A 25,796-nucleotide genomic window follows, 5' to 3' on the forward strand; every position below is an offset into this window, starting at 1 on the left:
TTATCCTAGCAATAAGGTGCCCTTAGATGCAGCCAGATGCATAACCCCATGCAGCACATCTCTGCCATACCAGTGAAAACAGCTCCAAAGTCCAGACCCAGCATCTCTTGGAAGGCCAGACTGGCCTCCTGCTGCCAACCTGGGTTAGTGATGTTTCTAGGACATGTAATTGCACTCCCCCATGATATGGGTGCATTATTAGTCCACGAGCATGAGATAATTAACATTTCGTCTGTGATTAGAGGGGGGGGGAAAGAAAGAGAATGAGTGAACTAGGAAAGAGAGAATGACTGAGGATTCAGTTAGTTAATAAAGGGATTGCAGAAAGCAAGGTGAAGAGACAGTGGTAATTTTATGCACTGCCAGTCAGGCCCATTTGTCCTGGGAGCAGCTCCAATTTCTCTCTGAGCTGTTCTTTTACTTTAGAAATGTAGCTGTGAAAGGGAAGGAAAAAACCAAGAACCAAACCCTGATTAAAATCAGCACCCAAAGTTCTAAGGAAAAAAGGCATTTTCATCTCTGCCTCCGTTGATGTATCTTCTCCCAAATAAGTGAAACAAAGGGGAATTCAGAATATTGGCCTGTCATACAGATCAGAGGCTGAAATCATCCAGACTTTGATGGTAGTCTTGTTATATCCCAGTTCTAACCACAAGAGAAAGCCAAATTTCATCTTTACAACTATTAATTCCCACACATATACGCATCTATCCGCTCTGCCTTCATTCACTCCCCATTCATTCATGACTGTTTAAGAGCAAGCCTCCCTTAAAGCCCTTATTAGCACTCTAACTTTCATGCCTTATCTCTACAACTGGTTCAATCTTCTATCCCATTATTAAATATTCTTAATGCTCATCATAACTCATAACCCTTGCCCTAGCCTGAGCTGAACTCAGAGGAAGAGACAGTTGCTACTCTGCCAGCAGCACACACTGGGCCTCTATTGCTTTTAAACTAACCTCTTGCAGACCCATGAGCATCAAGGGGGAGGGAGATGTTGCATAAAGCTGCAGCTTCTAATTGAGAAGAAAAGAAGTTCTTTGGGGAAGGGCATTCCTGTGTTTAAAAGCAGGCATGGATTTTCCACTGCAGTCAGTGGGAACCCATTGTGAGAAGGCTGGTTACACTTTAAGACCAGGATGGGGATACAAATAGGAATCTGTAAGTATTCAATTCTGGCTGAGTGGTGTTTGGAAGGGGATGGACGAGGCAGTTATGTGGCACGTCTTTGGGCAGATGGATGTGTTTGCCTGTAAGCCCCCCTTCACTACAAACCATTCCCTGCAAGCAGGTCCAGGTTCTGGTCATGCTTTTGCCTTTGACATAGATGCTCTGACCAGCTGTGGCAGTGGCTTGGTACAAGGATGAGTGGGATTGAGCACATGAAGCACAGTTTGTGCATCTGCAGATGCGAACTGCTAGTATAGGAGCATTCCTGTTGCAGAAGGCAATTGCTTTGTTTTATCCTGTCCTGTCCATCCTCAGTTTGGCTCAGAGAAAGCTAAGACCTGGCCACAGTAGATGTCAGCTAAGGCAGCAAATGTAACCACTCAGGGCTGTTAGAGAAGCTTTCAGGGCTTGTCTCCAAGGGAACACACAGAAAGGTTCAGGAGCAAAGCCAGTGCATTTCTTAAAGAGATTTAAATCTAACGGGGATTGCCTGCAAGCACAGCGTCTTGTACAAAAGGCTGAAAGTCCTCGTATGTCTGTTTAACCTCTTTTAACTTCTCTGCCTTTACCCCTTTAACTGAGTGAGCACAATTGCCTTGCTCTTGTCTTGATGACTTGAGTGCAAAAAGGTGTGTGGGATTCTTTTTAGCCCAAGCACCAATAGCACGTGCCCTTTCCTTAGGCACACAGAGGATATAAGCCACTCCTCAGAGAGCTGAGGGTGTTTTGCTTTAGTGTTTTTACTCATGGAGGTGAGATGTGAGGGGGTTTAAGAAATGAAGGCAAGTAGCATTGCTGAGCTTTGACATAAAGGAGGATGCCGTGGGTCTTAATGCGAGGGGCAGTGTTGGGGCTCAGTGAAACGAGGTGGTTTGCGTGGTGCAGGTCAAGCTTGAGGGGACTGTCCTGCTCTTTTATTGCCAATGGTGCTCTTTGGTTGGGGCTACAGTTCAGCTCTGGCACAGAGGCCCTGCTCCAACTGATGTAATCACATTACAGGGACTTATCAGGTGGTTGCACCTGGCTCAGAGAGCTCCAAGAAGGCACAGGGTGCAAATGGAAGGAAAAGCACCGGTGGCTTATGAAATTGAAAAGCTCATGGCTGCCAGGTCCATGTGCTAGAGAGGAGCTGAGAGAGGGAAGGTTTTGGGAACGTTTCATCAGGAGGTAGACAAGGAGATTGGAGTTGAAAGCACTGATTTGCTATCTTTTCTCTGCACCTTGGCTGTAAGTTCTGCCTCTAGGGGTTTGTTAGGTACCTTGGGTGAGAAATATTTCTGTATGTATTCAGAGGGCTCTGCTTGCAGAGGCATAGCATGCATAAGGTAGAAAAACTCTGCCTGGAGAGATCAGATTGAGTGTCCCTTGTATACCCTACTGCAAACAAAAACAGAATAGGGAAAAGGAGAAAAAACCTAACATGGGCTTCAGGTGAATCCTAAGGCTTAAACTGCTTATGATGCTCTTAGAATCGGGAGTGCCTGGCATGGGAGTTTCGGTAGAGGAGAAAGCTAGACAGCTATGTGCAAAGTATGTAAGGCATATATAACGGGCCATGGTGTCCGGGCCTCAAGTGATAGAGAGCTGGACTCCTGCTGTGGCCTCTGAGTAGGGCAGGACTGCCTAGATGTTACAGTGGTGGAAGAGGTGTCAGAGCTGCTGTGTTCTCCACACATTGCCCAACAGCGGCTGTCTGGCCAAAGGCCTCTTGTAAAGACAAGAGGTTCATGGGGAGATCTGTTTTTGTGAGAGCTGCCATAAAGGGGAGCAGAGCCTCTCACCACCACGGACAGCATCTGGCTTGATGTGCTTCTCAACGTCTTTTTGGAGATGGATGATCCAGTGTGCTTCCCCCTAAGCCTGCTATACTTGCAAACAGAATTGGTATTTGCATTGTAAATGTTATTGGGTTGAGCCATTCCCATTTGAAAGAGACCTTGGCAGTACCTGGCTAGCATACTGCTGTCTTGATGTAAGAGAGGTTACCCATGGGGCAGAGCAGGGGTTTTCTTGTGTGACCTGCCCGCTGGATGGGAGCGTGTGGAGAAGAGAAGGAGAGGTCAGTATTCCTCTGCAATATAAGACTCTTTCTGAAAGAAGGGGACAAAATGCTTAGACATCTTGTAAAGCTCATGCTTAGGAGACTTGTTTTCTGTTGCTGCTGAAGGAGAGAAGGGGACTCATAGGCAGCCTCGTAGTTAGCTGAGAAGGAAGTTCACAGAATCAAACGGGTCTGTGCAATGCAATGAGTGCCAGTGGTTAGTGTGGGGATACCAGCAGGTCAGGAGTCCTGCTGGCCCAGAGCTCAGCTGGTATGAACGTAGGAAAGCCTGAAGAAGTTAAAGGCCTTAAATGATGCTTCCAGAGGGACTCAGACTTTACTTTCTATCTATAAAGATGGGGCAGTTGGCTCATTTTGCCTTGACAGTGTGCTGCCAATTGAAAACTGGATCTCAAGAGAGTGGGTAAGATTCTCCTTTGCTTTTAGAGCCTACTGTTTCATCTCTGCTCTTTCCTCAAAGGAACAATCTCCATTCAGGGCTGGAAACCTTGGTACCCCTGGGCACTTGTGTATTGTCAGATGCTGGTTGCCAGCGCAATGTATGTCTGGTCCTGTAGATGTTGGTGCTGATTGGAGATGCTTAGTAACAATATCACGACTTGCTGGCAGTGGCACAACAGGAAATTGGAGTAGTAAAATATTTCCCTCCTCACTGCATCCCATTTACATGCTTATAATGGAGGGTTTTAAGACCCTAATGAGGAAGAATGCTCATTGTTGGGAGATGATTAAAGCGGAGACAGAAGGGATTTCAGACAATAACAAAGGGATGTTAATTACATCAAAGGAACCGGTGGGGGGGTGTGCAGATGGAGTGGCTGCTGTTTGCCACCCTGTGACTGGGGCTGACCTTGTCCCCCTGATCCCAGTGCGCTCACCCACAGACTCCAAAAGCCACTGAGGTGCAGCTATGGGCAGATAGGGACAAAGAAAGCAAAAAAGCCCCAAACAAAACAAAAGTCTCCTTCCAGATGCTCCTTTCCAATAGGAAGAGGGATCTGAATAGGTGCCTGGAGAGCAAAGCTTGCCTCTGTCTGCCTGTGGGGAAGTAAGCAATATTCACAGCAAAAATGAAGGTGCTCAGGAGAAGCAAAGAGAGAGCAGAAGGGCCCTGGAGACATGGTTGAGAGCACAGCCTGTTAGGTGAGGTGGGCTGGGTAGGCAATTGATGGGGCGCAGATTAAGGAGCTTCTGTTGGGTGCATATAAATCAGAGCCAGCCTTTGAAGCTATGCAGAGGATGCTGTGGTTGTTTCTTCTTTGCCAGCCAACTTCTCTCAGAGTTCTGATTTCTGCTGCCTTGCTGGTGGAGCAATGCCCCAGGGAGGTATCTCCTTGGATGGAGAACTCAAACTGCCTTCCCATGAGAGTATAGGGCACAGTGCTGTGCTAGAAAAGGTGTTTGAGGAGATGTACATTTGGTGACAGAAGAGAGACAGAAAGGAAGGGATAAAAGAAGGTGCATGCATATAATTCAGCATAATCAAAGATAGCTGGGAAAAGAGTGAATTAATGGAAGAGTGCATGAATGAGTGAAAGAACAAATGAAAAAGAGGTCTTCAACAATGGCATAGGGCCTAATTTAAGCAGAATAATCCAGCTAATTTCTCTTTAAATAAATGTATCAGCAGAGCCCAAAGTGTTTGAGTTGGTCCCAGTCAAAGCCTCAGTATCAAACTTTCATCTCTTCTTGACAGAGCAATTAAAGGGAGGGATACAGGCTCGGAAATGTAACCAAGAGTCGACTGAATATTTAATACAGTTCCAGGCTTTGAAAGCCCCAACAAACCAGTGGGATGGGGAAAGCTGATGACAGCTTTATCTTAATAAGGAAACAGGGGGGGGAAAACCCAGGTGGCATGTGTTCTGCAGAGAAGGAATGGAAGCGCAGCACTGGCAGCAGTGTTACTCCAAGCTGTAGCTGGGAGCATAAGCACCTGTAAGTGAAGGACAAGAGGGATGTCCTGACAGCCACAGGGCTGTTCCTGTGCAGCGAAAGGGAAGCGGGTAGAGCTGCATTGTGAGGCTTTTAGGTTAAGTTTGACTGGTGCCTATCTCCCTCTAAAATCCAGAGGAGGAGAAACAAAGCATCAGACCTTGTAGGTAGGCTTCCTACCCATGGACACTGCAGCAGGGCTGTGACTAGAGCCTGTGGAGGGGAGGATGTTCAATGAGTGTGGTTGCTTGTATGCCTCCGTTCTCAGCATGTGAATCTGATTTGGCCTGGTCCCTGGGAAAGCAATTAAAGCTGCCAATGTGGGGCAGTCAGAGGCTCCTGAAGCAGTAATCCTCCCCCATTCATGCCTGATTTGCGCTGTTTCTTTGCATCAGGGCAAATTGCAGCACCAGTGCAAAATAACAAAGAGCAGCCGTAAAGGCTGGATGAGGCCACTGTGATGTGTTCTGCCATGCATTATCCATGCAGAGGAATTTTGCCTTGGGACCAAATCAAGAATGGATCCCTATCATCCTTGCTGCCTGGGTGGGAAACGGGCAGCACCTTTCCAGTCTGTCTCCTTAGATGCTGCAACAGCTTTTCCCAAGCTGTGTTCAGTGAAGAGCGAAGTGGATCTTCCCACCTCTCCTGTCCTATCTCAACGTGAGTGCTGGGGGTGGATAGATGGGCTTTCTGTTTGCACAGTACTGAATGACTGTGAGCAGTGATTAACAGCAGGTGGTTGAGGACTCTGGCCATGAGGTCTGCACCCTTTAGAGGCAGCAGAGGTGTGTATCTTGCCTCCCTGGGGATGCAGTTTGGGAAGCTCTGCTCTGTTACACTGGTTGGAAGCCTTTCCCAGCCCAGCAGGCGCTTGTTGTAGCGAAGGAAGTGTCATTAGCTCCAGTGAGCCTTGGGAATGAAAGACTGAGAGTGAATCAATGGGAGGTTTTAGCCCTTGCACAAAGCCTAATTTAGAGAGAGCAGTTCAGCCTAATGTGCCTGAATAGCCCAGGGTGATCCCACTCCTCTTGCTGTTTGCAGGGAAGATTCTGCTTGCCAAAGTTGCCTTGCCCGTGAACACAGCCTCTGTGCTGTGTAAGATCTGAGACTGGGCCCTGAGACACCCGGAGGGGAGCTCAGCACTGGGAGGAGGTGAAGGTGAGCTTGTATGGGAGGAGAGGAGAGCTGGCGAGTTAGCATACAGCTTAGCTCAGCTGCCAGAGCTAAAGCAACTCATTAAAGGGATTAGGCACCATCCCTGACTGGATTTAGGACGGTGGCTGTTGCTATCGATAAGTAATCCTATCTCCAATCCTCTCTGGTGGTTTGGGGAAGACAGACAAGAGGGGAAGGATGGGAGGGACAGTAAGAAATGAGAGGGATAAATTAAGGGCAAAATCAACCCTGAGAGAGGCTGGCTTGCTGGCTAGCCAAGGAGCAAACTATTCCAGCTCCCTGGGCTGGGGAGAGGGCTCTGTGCTCTGGTGAAGAGCCAGGGAATGATCAGTTTGCAAGTTACTGGAACCCCCGAGTGTTTCACCCTTTTCTCCCTCCCCAGAGCTGGAGGTGCTTCACTCCTGCAAAGGATGGCATTGCAAAAGCAAGCTCTGGCATGGGACCCCCCCTTTGGCTTGCAGCCATCCAAGTTCAACTCGCTGGAAGAGGATTGTGTTGTGCAGTGGCTGGGGGATTGAGTTTTGATTAGCTCTGACACAGTCACTTATAACCTTTTCATTAGAAAATTATGTTTAATAGCAATTGTGCTGTCACCTAAGCAGTGTTTTCTGCTAATTCATTACAGGCTCACACGGTGGGAAGGGATGGCAGATAAATGGAAAGGTATCTGTTCAGGGGGTTGCTGTTTGGGGACAATATTTACGCTAATCAGGCTGCGGTGTGAAGTGACTGGAGAGCAGGAGCACAAAGGAGAAATGCTAGTGGCAATGATTTCCTTGCACCCTGGGGGAGAAGAGGTGCATCAACCCGGTGCATGCAGCAGGGAAATGTAAACCAGCAAATAACAGACCACCGAGGTACAGGGAGCTGCTGCTTGCGCTGGTTCCACAAGGGTGGTGGGTACCAACAGCAAATGCTACTCACGGGGACTTAAAGCCCAAGAAGCATCCCCAAGAAACTACCTGCTGTTGACCTTGCAAGTGGCGTGTCCAGCATTCCACTCACATCCCTTCACACAAACTCGTCCACCTGCTTACTGCTGTAACTTCTAGCTACGTATTTATTCATACATTTACAATAGCCATACATCTCTTCTTTACCTGCTCACCTATTTGCTAGCTTGCCTGTCTAGTCCTCCTTCTGCAATATCCATCCAAACATGGGGTGAATGTGTCTGCTTTCTGTTCTGAATTAGAATCCAATGTTATTCCTTTCTGTGGAACACATTTTTTTGCAAGCAACATTGTTTTGGGCCAACTGCAATATTTCTTTTCAATTGTGCCTTGAGAAGATAATAGTATAAAAGCTGTGTTCTGAAATGGCAGGTCTTAAAATGAGAAATGAAGGTGTTCCTTTCTAACAGTGTCAAAGCTGTTTCTGCTTTATCAAAAGGGATCTCTACCGGGTTTTTAACCAAAATTTCTTCCCAATTGCTTGGTGTATGGGTGGTGGAGTTGAAAACAGCAGAGCAAGATAGGAAACGTCTCCATGTCATCGTCTGCATGATGCAGCCTAGTATCGAAATGCTAAGGTTTACACTTGGATATGAAGGATATATTTGTGTGGATGCTGATGTGTCCAAACTAAAATGCTGCTCCAGGTAAGTGCCATGTGGGAGAGCACGTGGCATGTCTGCATGTTTTGGGTTTCATAGAGGGTAGGAGAGATAAGGCTTGGCAGAGAATTTACTGGTGGCAGCAGTGGCAGTGAATTGGTCACATCAGTAATACAAGGTGCTGTGGTGTGAGTATTTGCATTAGCTGACTTCAGGCTTGGGGGACCATGCCTGAAGCACCATCTATGCCACAGTTCATGTCATCTCAGCGTCTACTTCCATACCTGCGTGATGGAAAGGAATACCATGTGTGGGAACATAAGGAATAATAGTTATTTGCACAACTCTTTGAGATCCTTAAAGGGAAAACCCGGGAGAGATGTGAAGCATTATTATAAGGGCTGTAAGTTCTTTTCAGGCAGTTAAAGGGATAATAAATTCATTGCCCAGGAGATCTGGTAGTATAGTTCAGTGCAGAATATGGTAAGAAGGTAAGACTGCTGGAGACCAGGAGCTTTTAAACATCGATACTGAGCAGAAAGGCAATGTAGCCAGTGTTATCAAGTTGAGGGTTATCTTGGTTCTGGGTTAAAGTGAGATTGAAGGAGGGTGTAAGAAGGATCAGCGTGTGTGTGTGTGTGCACACCTCTTCGGGATGATCTGTGCTGTGTGTTAGCCCTGGGGTCCGAATCTCCATTCCCTCCCCAATAGGGTTGTGCAGCTTGGAAAGCAGACAAGTGGGCCCATGGACAGCGGGAGCGATAACATGGGGCACTCGCTCATCTTGGTTGATAGCAGAGCTACGTTCAGCAGTTCTTCCTTAGGAATCATCAGAGGAAGGGAGAACTCGAAGAAGCTTTCTCTAATTCTAGGAGTTCTGTTTCCTTTCTAGCAAAAGAGACGAGCGCACCAATTTGTTGTTGGTTAAGGCAGCCTTTCATAAAATACTACATGTCTGGAGCTTGTGCTATTCCTCTGATTTGTTATTATTTAATCACAATGTAGTCAGATATTTGGGCCTAAACTCTCATTTGAATTTCTTTGGCTTCATCTTGTAGTTGTTGGATTGCTCTAATGTCTTTTTTTTTTGGCGGATTAATGAGGCCTTTAGTACCTGCTATTGCCTCCCCACAAAGGTTTTAAACTTGTTCCAGACAAAGCACTTCTCAATATCAAAACTTTGCTTTGATAAACTAAAAGGATTGAGGTCTTTATGTCCCCCTCCAGGGAGCAATGCATCAGTGCTATCAGCATGCTCTGCGTCTGCCTTTGGTCTCCACCAGGGAAAGCAGTTATCCAGACACCAGCCCCGCTTCAGTGAATTCCTGCTATATGGATGCTTGCTAGCCGGCGTGTTTTCCTGGCCAGGTAATTTGTGAAGCTCCAGATTTGTGGCATCCTTTGGAGAGCAGGGTGGGAAGCAGTGCTTGATTGCTCTCATTGCAGCTGTATCCAGTGGAGCAATTGCCTCTGCTTCACTGCTGCTCGTGCACCAGCTGCTGAGTTACTCATCTGCCTCCTGCCTCTGCTCGCTGTGGAACTACAGACGCACTGTTCCATGTCCTTTGAGGCTTGAACGAGCCCAGCTTCCGGAGTGATCCAGGGCTCTTCCTGAGCAATTTTCCCTCTTTATTGCCATATACTTCTCCTTAGATCTTTGGGCTTATTTGTTAAGCAGATTTCGTTAGTATTAATTTAATTCTTCGTATCAAGATTATCAAGGAAAATTGAGTGCAAGCCTAGAAATGTGTCAGAAGCCCCATTTCTGCCTCTCTCCCTTGTTCAGTGATAGTGCTCCGTTGACAACCCATTTCCAAGGAACCGTCAGAAAGCTGATTCTTAATCCATTTAACATGTGCTTTACTGATATCGTATAGCGCTAATTTTTTAATCAGAAGGTTGTGAGATACAAAGTCAAACATCTTACAACAGCTAAATATATTACGTCTTTGCAGTTACCCTTATCAACCAAACTTGTAATCTCATCAAAGAATGAAATCAGATTTGTCTGACAAGACCTATTTTCCATGAAACCGTGTTGCCTGATGTTAATTATATTCCTCTCCTTTAATTCTTTATCAATTGAATCATATATCAACTTTTCTGATTACTTTGCCAGGGACAGATGTTAACTGGCCTAGATTCCCTTGTTCACTCTTGTGGCAGTTGTGAATGCAGGCACCGTGTTTGCATTTTCCTTCTGTGATTGCCTTCCTTTTCCAGGGAACTGGGTACACTTGAGCCCTAATGTATAGGGGAATATGGCTGGGGGAGAAAAGATAGCAACTACTTTGTACAAATGATGGGGAAGGTGGTTTCCTGGGAACTGAAGTGGGAACCAATGCAGGACCGTGCTGGTTGGCCCTGTTTTGGTTAGGAAGCCCACCGCTTCTGTGTAATGGAAACACCCAAGTACCCACTGCAAACACTCCTGGCATCGTGTGTATTATATGTATTGTGTGCATCCATCCACCTGATCAACTGTTTGCATCTGAGTTTCACTCTGCAAATACAGAGGAAAAATTAGTAGCAGCTTAATCTCCCTATGCTGGATCACTCAGAGGTGTAATTGTGCAGAAAAAAAAAGGTATTAAAATGCAAAACACTCTCCTATATTTTTTCATGTTAAATCCCTTCTTCCTTCTGTTCTTTTAATTCTACAAGAGGGTTTTTACTTTTCTCCTTCCCCCCATGTGTGTATCTGTGCATCTTTCATAAAGAGAACGAGCTGGGCATGCAGAGAGAATAATTTCAATTTCTACATGAATCTCAGAAATGAATACTTAAATTCAAGGAAAAAAACCCTGCATTCTTACACCTTTAATTTCCTCTCTATGAAGTATAATGTAAAAGCCTGATTATTTTTAATTCTTCCCTTTAATAATTCAGCAGCAGAGTGATTTAAAGCTGGGGACGATAATTACCTTTTCACTTCCCTGGTAAATGGAGTTTTAATAGAAATGGAAGCTCAAACGCTGGAATTAATTCAACCAGGTCAGTGTCAGGTCATCCACAGCATCTTCTGTATAAATCATTTATCTGAAAAATGGCCTGCTTCTCCATTTCACAGGAATCCCTACCCAGAGGCTACATTGAAGAGAGAAGATGCTATGTTTATACCTTGTAAAGCATGGGGCAGGGTGAGGGGGGGAAGTGCAATTCACATCATCTTGGATGGATTTCTTTAATGCAAATTAAACTGCTAGTTGAAGGACAGGAGAACAGGGGCTTGTCTAGATTAGGAAAATTCAGCTGTAGCTACAATGATCATTTACTCTGGAAGCTTATATAGATCCCATTATCTGAGCAGTTTGTGCTCCTCAGTCTATTTATCTTCATACTACACCTGCTACACCCATTTTATAGAAGAGGGATGGAGACGAGCGGTGTCATCCAGCGAGAGCAGAGCAATTCAGACTAGACCCCAAAATGGTGACTAGGTTCTAATAACTAACCCAGTATCCATTAAGGTTTTGGGGTGGAGAGGGTGAGCCTCTTCAGCTCAGCCATCCATGGGGGTGTGTGTTGTAAAAGCAAGGAAGAAAACTGGCCGTTTGGCCAAAGCTGATCCTGCCCTGGGGAGGATGGAAACCCCTCAGAGCTGATGCACCAGGTCTTTGCTTGGGAGGAAGAAAGGCTATGATGGCTTCGCTGAGATTCCCAGAGCCTGCACCAAGGTCCTAACCTAACAGATTCAATTCCCAAACCATCCCAATGGCCTTGGGAGCTCTGCTGAGACACCCACCCTGAGCAGTCCTAAGGCTGGGGTTGATGCCTCTGCGCAGGGAGGGGACAAGCCCAGCAGCCTGTTGGGATGTGGTCCAGAAGCAGAGTTTGGCTGGAATCAGGCAAAGCATCCGGGGGTTAAATTTTTCATGAGAGCTAAACATAAGCAGCCTGGTCTCTAATTAAGCACTGGGACGATGGAACTTTAAAGCACTCCAGCTCTGATTCGCCACAAGTGCGTGGTAATGATTTCTTTTCAAATGTCAAGCAGTTTTGTTTCTATTTCCTTTCATAAATAATTGGTGCTGAGCCGGTGGCAACACCAGCATCCAGCTGGCAGGAGGAGCCCGCGTGATCCACTTCTAGCATCCAGCTATGCACTGGGGCTGTTGCAGCGCATCCCAGGAGTGCAGGCAAGATTTAGGGTGCTGTTCCACCCTAAAGGAAACAGGGAGAGGGGCGGAAGGAGCTCTTTTGCCTGGGTGGAAATCTGTTCTTTCCTGTTATCAGAGCAAGGTACAGGATGCAATTGCAATGTCATTGCATTTGCAGTGTGCTCATGTCAGAGAAGTGTGGCTGTGCACTGCTAGGATGGAGGATGGCAAAAGACGTGCTCTTTTGCACCCCATGCCTGAGTGCTGGGTGAATTCTTTGCTCCTGTGTTGACTTACAATGGGGGAGGAAAGGAGCATGGTTCAGGCTGCTTGTCTCCCATTGAGCTGCCACCAGGCTAGCACTGACCAGAGAGCCTACAGGTGAGTAAGTACATGCCCAGCTATGCTGATCTGGCACAGGGCAGCCAGCTGCTCCATGTGAGTTGTCCCCTTCCAGCTCCTCTGCAATGAGCACCGCATCCTGCTGGGATGCACTGTCCTTCCTAGAGCTCCGCTGGTTGTTGTGTGTTTTCTGGTTAGACTCTGCACTAATACTTCTATATCCATTACTGTTTACAGCCACGTATTATACACCATTGCCTGGGGAACTCAAGCAAATGATTGCATTGCTGGAGTCTCAAACTCTGTCGGTAAATACAAATACAGCTTCCAGACACAGGCAATGACCCAATCAGTCATCAAGTCAAGGAGTTCAACTGATGTCTTTTTTGGGGGTCCTACTTAAAATGCTGCTGAAGAGCTGTATGTTATAAAAATGTTCAGTACAACTTGCAGGTCCCTATTTAGACTGACAGACTCTCTAATCTGAAGTTAAAGAATGCCCTTTTTCCTTTCCTTCCTCTCTGCTGTCTTCAGGGGTGGCACTGGCAGTGCTATAGATAAGTGCATTCAATTATACAGAGAAAACGTCTTGGAAATCAGATCTCCTGGCAGACAGGTGCCCTGCTAAGGGACATCCTGCCCTTACTGCAGTGATGGCATTGATCAGAGGAATGCCTGGAGTTCTTCAGATTCCCTGGACCTATCCAGCTGAGGACTGCAGATGGTTAAACCCTGATTTTGCTTGCCTCTTGCTGTATTCCTTATTTAGCCCCAGAAATATCTGAAGTGGGCATGCTGCCTATCTCAAGAGGGAAGGAAGAAAATAAATCAGACAAAATAGAAGCTGGGTTGTTTGCTTAAGGCATGTTAAAGAAGTGTTTGCATAGCCTCCTGCTTCAGCTGCAGGGCGCTGCCATGGCTAATATCTATTCCTTGTTTCAGATGCTTCTTGGGGCCAGCCATCTTGTACTGGCTGGGGCTCCTAAGCCAGAGACCTGCGTTGTACCCATTTCACTCACAGACCCACTGGCTAGCTTCTGTCTATGCATGCCCTGGTGTCAGCACATACACGTATAATGTACATACATAGCTATATCTCCCCCATGCCCATGTGTTTCTCCCATATAGTCCAACCCTCCATTATGGGAACATGATGGAGCAATGCAAGGGTATGCTTCAATCAGCCAGGGCTGCTTGCTTGCCTGAGCATTTCCCCTGTGCTCCTTGGAGTACCGCTGCTAGTTGCAGGCTCTTGCCCACGCAGGTCTTTCCCCTTTCCCCTTGCAGTAATGATGTTTATAGAGTCATGCACGCATCCGCGCTCCTGCATTTTTCATGGCCTGCTCTCCAGAGGCGGTGCTGCCTGCTAATCAGACCTCACCAAACCAGGCAATTGCTTCTGCTCCCTACTACAGCCGATAATTACCCTCCTTTCCTCGCAACAAGCCCTGACAACTGCCACCCATTGGTCACCAGCCACATGTTTAAGTGACAGGCGGTCCATTACCTCTGCTCATGCAGCCTCTCTGATTAAGTGCTAGGAGAAGGCAGACGCTGCCCTCTTCGTCTTCAGGCAAAGGAGGGGAGGAAACGGGCTGTGCTGTATGGCTGGGACCCAGCCACCAACATTATTATTCATCCTGTGATAATAAACTCTGCCTTTTCCATCCTGTCTTCTTACAATAGTTCAGCAGGGGGTGCTGGCCATGACAGTAAGGCAAGAGCCCTCATCTTACAGCAGAAATATATAAGGCTGGAAGGGTTGTTCTCTTAAAACAGCCCAGCAAGCATCTGCTGTGTGAAATAATCCCCTTCATTTGAAGGCCTCAGCCTTGAAAGCAATGAGGTAGTAATCCTGCTTTCCTTACAATGGGGTTTTTAACAGCAGGAAGAGTTCTGGGGCACTGACAGATGCACACATAGCTCCCACCACGCACACACACAGGGAATAGGAAACGGGGTCTCTCCTGGGACCCAGAGACGTTACACATACTCCTTTCTCTTTTCATCCCTCCCTCTAGGCATCTCTTTCTCTGTATAAACACAAGTGTCTTCCCAGTCATCCCTTTACATTGCTTTCTCTCTGTCTTGCACACATACCTCTCCCTTTCTGTGCTTTACCATCACAGTATCTTTGAGTCTCCCTCAAGAGTGCTCCATTTCAACAGGAGATGGGACTTGGGAATTTGCCTTTAATATTTCATAAGCTTCCTTCTAAAATGTAAAGCATATTTACGTTATTTGCATCACCTACCAGGAAAACAAACGCCTCTGATTTGCGAGCAGATCCTAACCTGCTGCCCATTTTTCCAGGGCTGAGCATAAATAACACAATGTATTCCAAGGAACCCTTTCTCCTATTTACATTTATATTGAATAATGTAAAGCAACTTTCTCCACTCCCCTCAATTCTTCCTTCCAGGGTGGGAGAACCTGTCCGTGTCTTAGGAACGTGCTTCTAAGGGACACTTAACCACACAAGCACACACATACGTTTGCAAATCTGATCATACTCATGCCTGACCCCTGCTTGAGGATGAACGGACCTTACTGAGCAAAGAGACCATACTGTGAGCCCAGGATGAGAGCTGTGAGTTGGATTATACTGCGGAAGAGTTCGCCAGTGTGAAGCAAACCGGCCTTAGTACTCCGGTCTTGCCCAGGCAGTGCTGTTCCCTGTGTGTTCGTTTGGGAAAGATGGAAGAGTTTGTCTCTTGGAGGTAAACTGTCCCTACAGCCTGTCAACTGAGACAGCAGAGGTCTAAAAATCACCTGGCCCTTCCCATATTCTCTTCCTTCCTCTTTTGCCTGCATCTGAAGAGAAAGATACAAAGGGGCTGCGTTAGACATCGACACACACTGATGGGTAACGCAACAAACTCAGGCTCTGCAAGCTTTATGCTGGAAAAAGCTTGCAGGGTTCAGCCTGCACAGTGTTAGGGCTGAGCTCCTCCCAGCAGCAGCCAGGGAGACGGATCTTCAGCTGGTGTCAGTCTGTGATAATCAGTGAGTTGATTTAAACCCACTGAATACCACTTTCCCACTTTCATTTCCTCTCTCCCTGGACAGGTTTAGGCTCTTTGTCTCTTATCTCCTTCTAATCATTTATATTTTCATCACTTTCCCTTCCTCAGGGTTTCTTTGGCAGTATTCTCTTAAGTCTGGTTTGTTTGCTAGACGCAGAGTTAATGTTATTATTCTGTACTGGCTTCCAGACACATTGTCCATCACTTAAGCATGACAGGGAAGTGAGCCAAAAATGAATCAAGCTATCACACCCCAATGGATGAGGGAATCTCTGTTGGAAACCCAAGCAGGAGCAGCCAGAGAAGAAATTCTACAGTGAATCTCACTACAGGAGTGGGAGTCCATATTGATTAGCAATAGTGAGGGGGGGGAAGTGTGAATAGTATCTGTTTACCTAATATAAAACCCATCTCTATCCTTCTCAAGACTCCATGTTCTCTTTCTAGCACAGAACATGATCTAAACCTTCTATGTGCCCTGAATAGCTGATGATTTTTTGACCCTGCCTTTACAGGAGACTATGATGGAGGTATGATTCTTTTCTCCCCTTTAATTCCTTTAATCTATGCTAATCCAGCCTGTTGGAGCCCTCTGTGTAGCAGACACAGGCTTATTGCAGTGTGTGGTTTATCCCCAGGCAATAGAGGGATCTCCTGTGGCTGGAAAGCCTCCTGAGTTTACCTTTGCTAAATGGTAATTGTTAAGTCGAGGGGAAACCAGGGAGGTAGAGGAGGGCCCTTGGAGCAGGCAAAAAGGGTGGTAAATTGGCCATGCAGGGTTCACAGCTCCTCTGTGGGAGGCATCTGCAAGCTTTAGACTTGCATATTGGCTTGTTGTATGTTTGGAGGTGCTAGCTTGTAGGCTTCTTATCGCAAATGAGAGGAAGGGAGAGAAATGGCAAGTCATTTGCTTGCCCTTTGGGAATAACTTCTGCAGGCACTGACAAGAATCACAGGAAGCTCTGCTGGGAGGAGCCTGGTACCGCACTGAGGAGGTGCCAGAGAAATGGAAGTAGAGAAACAGGCAGAAACACCAGGCAATGAGGGTAGGGAGCGTCTTCCTTTTCACTGCAGCTTTGTTTTGTAAGGGGGAATTCATATGCTCAGCCTTTGGCTGAGAAAGCCCTCAATTCATCCCTCAGGAGGTAGCACATCCCAGTGTACGGACACTCACTTGCAGGGCTGAGACCTGCACAGCTCGGTTCAAAACTGCTCAGAGGCCACCAGAACGCTGCAAGTCTCTTATTCAGGCTCCAGGCAGGTTCTGGGACCCCAGATCAGGAAGTCCATTGTTTTTAAGGACAGTTTTGACTGATGGCCCTGAGGTGATTTGTACTTAAATCAGACCACAAAGGGGTGGGAGACCCATCCCAAAGAAGACACAAAGGGCAGGGAAGGCTATCCTTAAATTGGAGTAAATTAGGAGCCATTTAAACGAAGCCCAAAGCACTTGTGAACTATTTGGATAAATACATTTTTAATCTGGTGTTGGCTCCTTTAGAAACAGAGGACCCTAATTTCTGCTTGCAGTAAAACTGGAGAAGGATGCTGGCAAATCAAAGCCGGTAGAGTACCAGAAGTATTAATCTTTTAATTGAAAGTGGAATAAACCCACCTGCATAGAATACCTCCCAGAATATTCCTCCTCAAAACTTCCTTTTCTTTTCTCAGGCATTACTAAAATCTCAAGGTTAGAGATTAATTATAATGGTACTATTACCATTTATTTTACTGCCAGCTGAACAGGGAAAATAAACCTAGCTTCAAAATAAATTGTGATTACTGTGTCCACACTTAAAAGCTTGCGATACTGCTTCTGTATTAATGAAATATTATTGACTAATTCTATTGAATTTGGCAAAAGCACTCCCTTGCTGCTTCCTCTGCACCGAGGCACAGATCTTGAAAACACAAGATCTTGTTTAAATAGGAGTTCAGCTCCTGGCATTGAGCAAACTGGAACATCAGATGAGAAAATGATGAACACCCTTTCCTTCCTTGCCCTTAATCTAAAGTAGTTTGTTTCCATTCCCCCTTCTTTTGTTTTTAGTTCTCTGAAATCCAACCTCCTGGTAACGTTTTATGTTTAAGGGCGCAGATACCCATTTAATTAACTCCATAATTGTATGGTAACCTCTGGTCTTTTCATTCCACAGTCAGCAGCAGACAGACTAAGACAGTAATTTCATGGTTATTTCTCTTTCCCAACTGCTGGGGTCTCCAGGACAAATTGCGATATCCCTTGGAAAAGTTAGGATTAGGCAAAGCATCTCACTCAGGCCAGGTGGAGACTGGTGTACACAGAACATCTGCACATGCCTGTTGACCCAGCTATTAATGCTATAATGAAGGGAGCTGGAGCTCCCCACACAGGGCTCAGCAGCATCAAGGGCCACACGACAGAGAGGATCCTTGTTTCTGTTGTGGGAGAAAGCAGCTCTGACTTCTCCTGTAAAGCATGAAACTCTTAGCTTTATTAACTCAAACTTCTTCACTGATACTAGACTTGTAATGCCCACAGAACAGATTGTCCATTAGCTAGGTTAATTATGCTAGGAAATGAAAACAAGTTCCCTCCTCTTCTCCCACTCTCCCAGTCCATTTCAACTAGTGTGTCATGGTCTTGCTTTTTTCTTTCTTTATCAGACATGAGGTTTTAGAGTCCAGGGTTGCATCAGGAATGACAAAATCACAAAGACTTCACATTCTCCATTGACTATGAGGCTGGGCCACATTCTTTCGAAGCCAATGTGACCCTTGCCTAGACATTGTGTCCGGCCTTAAAAAGGATTAAAATAGAAAATAACAGGAGTAGAAAGAGAAATTGGAATGACTTGGCAAACACTGCTCTCAGTGGGTATGGCTGAACCTGCAGCAAACCCAGTACAAGATTCAAAGCTGAGATCCACTGGTATTTTCCGCTGGATCTTCAAACTGTCTTTAGTTGTCAGAACATTTGGGAGCCATATGGTACTGATGGCACTTGCCACCGAGCTTGAAGTGCTGGAGATTCTGTTTAGGAACCAAAATAACATCTTTCTGGATACACTTCTCCAAGACCCAAATTGTGATACCCCTTCAAGCACCAGCCAGGGGCCCGTTAGGGCGCTTGTGTTTGAACATTTGAAGCAATTATTCATGTTCATCGAGCTCCGAATAGCTGCCAAACACCATGTGTTTTTCCTCAGTGTTAATAAAATCCTAAATGATTCTTCATTAAGAAGCCCATTAAGACGACTTCAGTTTCCTCGAAGCTCGTTAGAGGATATTCTCACCACTAAATTATCACACCGGAGTTTTATAGAAGGCTGAGGAAAGGTGCCCTATTGTGATTAATTCATGATAGATTTTCTTTGGGTTACATGGCAAATAACAGTGATTCTTCAGCTTTGTTTCATGGGAAGGATGTTCCAGAGCTCAGAGGTGCTGAGCCTGACAGTGGTGATGGCCAGGAGGAAGCTGGCTGGCCAGTACATGGCCTCTGTTGGCACATCTTTGTTGGAGGTCAGTGGGCCACCTCTTGCCCACTGTGACAAGTGGCATGTCTGCATGCGTTGCTTGGAGAACAAGGCTCCAGGCACCAAAGCACCGCACTGCACCCATTAACCACACACCCTCCTGTAACTCTTCCGTCTCCAAAGCATTAGGCTCAAGAGCAGCCCTTGCAAGGTAAAAATCTGAAGACAAAGTGGTCAAAACTATAGCAGAAGACAGAATCATTTAAACTAAGTCCATTCTGGGTCAATGTGTGTTCTCCCCACACCAGGTTCTCCTGAACCCAGTGGCAAGCTGTAAGGGCTGTGGATCATTGCACTGTGGGAACACAGGCTGTTTTAACATAATAAAGCTTACTAGCTGCTCTAATTTCCCACCGAGTATTAAAATCTCATTTTATGCTACATTATACACTTGGCCTTTTGAACAATCAGGGACCATAAACGGTGTTTGCATCCTGAAGCCAAATCTAGGGAAAGAACAAGAGATAATCCGTCTGGCTGGAGAGGATGGAGCGGGAAGGGCCAGCTCTGCACAATTATTTATGTCCATTCAGAGACACGGGAAAATGAAGGGCATTAACAGGGTTGCCAGGCCCTCCTCAGAATGGGGCTTTAAATGATATTGATGCGGTGCTAATAGGTGCACAGTTTATCTTTTATGTATTACAGCTCAGGGCCTGGAACAGGCACTTGGATAGCGAGCTTAGGCATATTCTGCCTCTTCCAGAGGATTTGGTTCTAGGGATTTGGAGCTTCCAAAAGCTGCACATTCTATCTGAACCAACAAGAGGGTCAGGGAGGTGACAGGAATACCCACGTTGCTAATCTGAAAGTTGATCTGCAACTACTTCTGAAGTAGGATGTGTTAAGGCCCCTCTGGAGCTGTGTGTCCAGGCATTTGGGGCATGCCTTCAGCTGGAGACTCTTGTGCTATGGTGATTTAAAGGGTTTGGTCCTTTGCTGGCTTCTGGTCCAGGGAATGTCTTCATTTAATTCCCTAAGTTTTTGGGAAATATCTCCTATAAGAAACCACAGGAAACCCTCTGTCCACTCTTTCAAATGGTGGGGCTGCCCTTGTAAGGCTGCCTAAGAAATCCCTCCCACCTATAGATACAAATTCCTTGTATGTGGCCTTTCAGCTTTAATCTTCCCCAGAATCAGCTATTACATCAAGAGTGTGTGTGCTTATCTGCTGTCATCTTCGGAGGAAAAGGTGCCGAGATTGAAGGCAAATGCTGTTTATTCATTCAGCTCCTTCTGCAGCTCAGGCAGAACACTGATCTTGGCACGGAATTAGAGGAGGAAGGGCAGTTTGCTGTGATTTGTTGGCTTAATTTGACAGGCAATTTTCAGATCTGGATCAGAAAGTCATAGTGAAAGTTTTGGGAATGGCTGCACTTGGGTTTAGCTTTGGGGGAGCAGAGTGTTGTTTTTACTCTAGTTTTGGAGGAAAGATGATGAGTTTTCAATAAGTCATTGCAGCTTTTAATGATTCACTTCTGGAATTGCAGTCTCAAGTGAAGCTAGCTGAGACCAGATACTAGCTGTGCTGTGCACTGCGTGGAGCAAGCAGAGTCGCACCCTGAAGAGCTCAGTTATACTAATAAACATAAAGAATAAATGAGGAATTATCCAGTGAGTAATAAATCACAATGATGGAAGTATGTAACACCATTATTTTCCGATTCACTTCCATTCTGAGGGTGTGAATACACCACTTAGATCAGCTGAGTGAAGCTGGCCTGGTGTCAAAGAAGTTATTGGGCCACGTCTGTGCGATGGGCAAATCAGTGCAATGAACTTATGCATGGGGTAGTTCACAGCATCTGTTTCTTAAGGGAAAACCTTCCCAGATGCCTTGGGGAAAACACAAGCCAAGACTATTTGATAGCAACTCTGAAATCCAGGCAGATCTGGGCACGTGCTGCTCATGTTTTCTCTCTCCCTCCCTCTCTCTTTTCCTCTTCATGAGCTGAGATCATTATTTCTGTGCATCGTGGTTCTAAAGTGAACATCCCTGATACCAGCTCTGCCTCTTATCATGAGGCAGCTGCAAAATTGCTTTCAGGTTGTTTTACAATCGGGTTTTGCATTGAGCAAGGCAGAAATGACACGAGGAAAGCATTTGGGAAGGAGGGAGCAGAGAGGAGGCCAAGAGGTTGAGACTAGGGAGACTGAAGAAATGAAAAGAGGGATGAAAGATGCTGTTTTCAACAGGAGCTCATGGCTCACAGCAGAAGGGATGGGTTCCTTAACCTTTCAGAGTGAGAAGCACCTGGTGTTCACAAGCGTTGCTGCTGCCCTGTGCTGTGCAGAGCCTAGCACATGGTTAGAGAGGATGTGAAGTACTACAGGAAGGCCGATATCTTTGTGCCTGTAATATCGGCCCACACACTGTGGTTAAAATCAGTTGAGTTGATTGGGACAGGCCCAAAATCCATTTAACCTGGTATCTTCTCCTCCAACAGTGATAGAAAAAGGGAATCGTAGCCATCGTGCAAGCAAGTATGGAACCAAGTAAGAAATGAAAGCCCCCAGGTGAAATTGTGTCCTCTGAGAAGTGGAAAGTAATTTTTCTGCTGACTGCATCCACCACAGTTCCACTCTCTCCCATCAGATGCTAGGCCATAATCAGCAGCGCTGCCAAGGTATTTCCTTGAAGTGCAATAAAACCAAAATACTATCTGATCCAGCACTTCTGATAGCAGTGACTTTGTTTAAGCAACTTTATAATGAATCCTAGTTCTTCTCCCAATAGATGCCTTTGCTATAATATCCTCGAGTAGCAAAGGAGTAAAATAAATCAGCTTTTACAAACTCATAAACACATAGAAGGGAATGTAAACCAATTTCTGATCTAGCTGAGGTGCACTGAGATTTCACCGAGTGGCATGAAGCTTGAGTGGGTTCTGAAATTGCTCTTGAGCCTGTGAATTCATCTCTCCTTTCCTCTGCCAACAGGGATGTTGCTCTTAACCCTTCGAAGGCTGTCCACGCATTCACATTCTCTTCTGGTCTCTTTCTCTGTATGTGTGTACTGTATTCTCTTGTGTAGCTATGTGCGGGTAAACCCAAGTATGCACACATGCAATCTCCCAGGGCACTTTAAGACAGCAAGCTGAGAGAAACCAGATTATCTTCTTGTGTCCTCAACCCAACAAGGATATGGCCCTGCAAATAAAGAAGATACCACTGTATGGGGGGAAAAATGAAGGAGAGCACTGATTTAGGTAGAGAAAAGACATCTGCACTGTCTGGTGCAGATGGTAGCACAGAAGAGGTCCTCAAGGGCCTGAGGAGACAGACTTGCAGCTCCTAGAGCCATGCCAAGAGACAGTCCCCAACCTTTTTGAAGCACGTCTCTTTCCTTCATTATTTCAAAGTAAAGATTTAGCAGGTAAAGGGGTGTTTCTGCTCTCAGGATGCTTCCCACATCCCCTTCTATGCTAGGGCATAATGAAATACTTCTTAGTCTTATTTGTTGTATTCCTATTAAGCCCATTGCCTGACCAGGCTGTAACTGGGGCTGGACACAGCCTAGAGCAGGGACCAGGGAAGACAGCAGCAGCAATGCAGCATCCAGAACACGCATCCGGTCTGAGCTCAAAGCAGAGCCTGTCACACTCAAGGGAAGCTTATTCTAGAGTCTGCTGCTGCATTCAGTATTTGGAGAAGAGTCCAATTTGCTGATTGTGCTGGTGGGATGTGAAAGGCAGGATAGAGTTTTACTGCAAAGCAGTTGACCTTGCTCCACAGATATTGCCGATACACAGCTGCTATTCAGCGTTTCAGAACACTGTAGTCATTATGTGAATCTGTCTGCTAAGAGCAGCAATTAGACTTCAGAGCATTATGGTCTGCCTGCCTAAAGAAAGGGCACATACAGGTGGGAGGATGGGGGCAGTTCCCTCTCTGTCTCAGTTGGTGGGAGAGCTCTGGAGAACACACAGAGTGTCTTGTGCTGTCATTGAGGATCCAGGCAATGACTCTTCCCTGCTCCAAACCAGTTGAAGAGAGGGTGACAAATGTGGTTCTATAGGTGGCTCAGTGGGATGGGAGTTTGCAGTGGCAATCTCCAATGGTGAGACCAGTCAGAGAGGGGTTAAATAGTAGAACAAATCCTATGGACGCTTCCAAGCTCTCCTTACTAACATCCTTGGTTCCTTCAACAAGATCAGCCGACGTGCAGAGGTGGCAAAGGGGCAGTCTCCCCCTAGCAAGAAGTTATGAGGCTAATCTCAAGGGCTGTTGCAATAGAGGATGCTCAAGAGGAGGGAGGGAGGACAAGGAAGGATTTTGTGCTTACTGGTAAGCTGTAATTATGCTGCAAGTCTGTATCACTGATTACACTTGTTCTGCTTGTACAGCACAGGGCTGGTGGCTTGTTTAACAATGCACAGCACATTGTTCCTGCTCCAGCCCTTAACGCCACAAAATTGATATTGCTTTTCCACGGGCAGCGAGATAAGACATGCGCTTAGTACACAGTCAGGGCCATGATACCATCGCCACACGGGGAAATTAAAAGTCTCCACATGGCACCAAAGCCTCTCTCCCCTCCTCAGCACATCGTTGGGCAGCACAGAACTTAGAATCATAGAGTAGTTAGGGTTGGAAAGGACCTTAAGATCATCAAGTTCCAACCCCCTGCCATGGGCAGGGACACCTCACACTAAACCATATCACCCAAGGCTTCATCCAACCTGGCCTTGGACACTGCCAGGGATGGAGCATTCCCAACCTCCCTGGGCAACCCATTCCAGTGCCTCACCACCCTCACAGGAAAGAATTTCCTCCTTATATCCAACCTAAACTTCCCCTGTTTCAGTTTGAACCCGTTACCCCTTGTCCTGTCACTACAGTCCCTAATGAAGAGTCCCTCCCCAGCATCCCTGTAGACCCCCTTCAGATACTGGAAGGCTGCTATGAGGTTCCCAGCAGGAATAGTAAAGAGGACAGCAAGCAAGAGGGGATATGGCAGTGAGGGACACCTTTAGGCTGCAGGAAAGGGGGGAACTCCTTCTGTACAGGAGGGGAGTTGAAAACCAGTAGAATCCAATAGGAAACCAGCTGGATCTCAAGGCCATCAGGGAAGTTGAAGTCCCTGTAGCTTTAGGCTGAGCAATGAACATCTTTTCTGCCCTCCCCATGGCAGTTCTCCAAAGAACACTCTTTAGCTGGGCACATAAGTGAAGAGTGTGTTTGTACAGCAGAGGGCAAGGAGCTGTCGTGTGCTACACTTGGGAATAAGGGAACTGGAAGGAGAATAGTGAGCATGAGATTGCCTCTGACAGGCAGACACAGCGGCAATTTTTGCACTGAGATGCATTTTGTCCTTCACTGAAAAGTGCTGCTTTGTTGGTATAGAACTATTAAAGATTGGGAGTTTTCTGGGTTGGAAAAACATAGCTGAAAATTAGCAAGGAACCTCAGGTAATCAAGGCACAAAGTCTGGGAAAGTCTTGGTTGAAATCTATCATTTCACTTGAAGCTTAAACTTGTATGCTTTAAAATACCCCAAAGCTCAAAATCAAAATGGAACAATCTAAAGTTATTGGAGTAAAGTGTGGAGTGACCTAATCTAAGCTGTATTTCTCCTGGTCATCTTGGGGAAAATTGGCAATACATTGAGTTCTTACCTCAATTTGAAGTGGATTTCTGTCAGTAAAGAGCATCATTTCCCTCCCCATCCTTTTTTCTCTCTGTATGGTGTGACATGAGCACACTGAGGGGTATGGCCGCTGTACTTGGCTATGCGGGACCCTGCATCCTCTGTGCCCAGTACATGTCTCTAGGAGCAGTCCCTCTCCTCATGCTGGGCACCATCTCTGCTTTGTGGGACGGGGCTGCCTTGTGATGGGAAAACACATTTCATAGCTCTGCAGTGCGGGTTGTTGGTTGGAACAGCAGAACACCGCATCGCACACCTGGTTTTGTCAGAGACGGATGGCTCCAGGAGACCCATCAGCTCAATATGAGAAGAATTATTGCAGTTTTAATTAAACTTACTTTGCTGCCTATATATGGGCCTGGGGCAGAGAAAGTGCTCGGAATCAAAACCCAATATTTTTTAGAACCTGTGGGGTCCTTTCTGGCTCTTTCTCTTCCCTTCCCCCTCTTCTCATTTCTCCCTTCTGCAGGATTCACTTGTGTTCCTGAGCAGATCAGGAGTGTGAAAACTGCATGTAGCAGTGGCAGGAAACTCATGATCGGTGGCAGAGAGGCTGAGATTGCATGAGGGAAGAATGGAAGGTGTAAGACAGAGGGGGAGCCATGGTATGAAGGTTCAGCCCCAGAAGGTGTGGGGTTACCATAAGGTCTAGATGAAGCAGTGCCATGTGAGGGAAGGGAATACATGAAGCCAGAATGGGAATAGAGGGGAAGGAATGGAAGACTTGCTTCAGAGCCTGAAAGAAGCTAACATGAGCTTTGTCCAAATATTTCCATGCTAAAACAAATAAGATTTGTTTGTGTGGGCTGGCTCCCAGAAGCCTGGCTCCTCTCCTCAAAGGCTTCCCTTTCCCCATCACTATCCTCTTAATGAAGTTGATAATAAGCAGAGCAAATCCTGTTGGATAAGTAATTAATCAGGAGGCTGGAACAGTGGAACAGCATTCATTTTTGCAAAGCCAGAGATTTCTTTGCTGGGAAACCCCACAGCACAAGAGGATGGGAAGGCCTCGGGAGGGTGCTATGAGGAAAGGAGGTGTCTGCATTGGTGTCAGGCAGTGAGAAGATGGGTCAGAGAGACAAGGGGTCTTCAGCTGAGTTTCTGAAGATTGGCCCTACTTAAGGGGAGCATGCTTTAGTCTCCCTGCTCTGAGATGAAAAAAGAGGGGAGGTTCAGGTCCTGTGGCACTCTGGAGGGGATGTAAGGCTTACACATTGCACAAGCCCCTTGCAGGCTGTCTCCTAGAAAATACTGCT

This window comes from Pezoporus wallicus, unplaced genomic scaffold, assembly GCF_028554395.1.
Source record: "Pezoporus wallicus isolate ANWC-B61680 ecotype Strahan unplaced genomic scaffold, APGP_CSIRO_Pwel_v1 contig_11829, whole genome shotgun sequence".
NCBI lineage: Eukaryota > Metazoa > Chordata > Aves > Psittaciformes > Psittacidae > Pezoporus > Pezoporus wallicus.